Below are 1,045 nucleotides of genomic sequence, written 5' to 3' on the forward strand. Positions count from 1 at the left end.
GGAGAGGAGAGGAGAGGAGAGGAGAGGAGGGCTTCCAGGACAGGAGACTAGGAAAAGGAAAGCCATGGGACTAACGAGAAAGAAGGAGAGGAAAGAGAAGAGAAAAGAAGAGAGGGGAAAAGAGGAAGAAGAGCAAGGGAAGGATAAGAAGAAAGAAGATAGAAGCAGGAGGGAGCAGATGGGGGGAGTGAGGTTAGAGAAGAGACCTGAAGAGAAGGGAACTAGGAGAGGAAGGGGAAGGAGGGGAGGGAGGGGATGGAGAAAGAGGCTGGGAAAGTAGAAAGAGGAGAAGTGAGGAAGGTGGAAGGGGAGGGAGGAATAGATGAGATAAGAGGGAAGAGAGAAGATAAGAGACAGGAGGAAATGGGAGGGAAGGGAGGATAAAAGAAACAGTCGAGAAAGGATGAGGAAGAAAGAAGTTATCAAGAAACATAAAAATCTTGAAAATAGTCAGGTGATGGTGGTGCATACTTTTAATCCCAGTACACAGGAGGCAGAGGCAGGCAGATCTCTGTAAATTTGAGGCAAGCCTGGTCTATGTTAGTTAGTTCCAGAATAGGCTCCAAAGTTACAAAGAGAACCTTTCTCAAAAAGCATCAAAAATAGTAGGTGAAATAACAATTTACTCTGGAATTCAATACGACATAGCATAAGGTAAATTTCTGACCATCTTCACAGAGATGAGCACCATAATAAAGAGCAATTGCAGAAGAAGGAAAACATGGTTTACAACTTTACAAGAGAGACTCTCTTCTAAACAGTGTTCTACTGTTCCTATTTTGTCCCAGTACTCAACCATTGATCCATTCCCACTGACGCTTCACTTCCTCAAAGACTGACTGGAATGTGCATTTTATCTCTGATGCTATTTAATAACCAAGTCCCTTTTAAAATATTTTTGAGATTATAATATTATTGTATTATTTCCCCTTTCCTTTCCTTCATCCAAACCCTCCCATATATCACACAGGACTATCTTTCAATTTCAGATCCTTTTTTAAAATTATAGTTGTAACATTTTTTATCATCTATCTATCTATCTATC

The sequence above is a fragment of the Microtus ochrogaster genome, chromosome 2, assembly GCF_000317375.1.
Source record: "Microtus ochrogaster isolate Prairie Vole_2 chromosome 2, MicOch1.0, whole genome shotgun sequence".
Taxonomy (NCBI): Eukaryota; Metazoa; Chordata; class Mammalia; order Rodentia; family Cricetidae; genus Microtus; species Microtus ochrogaster.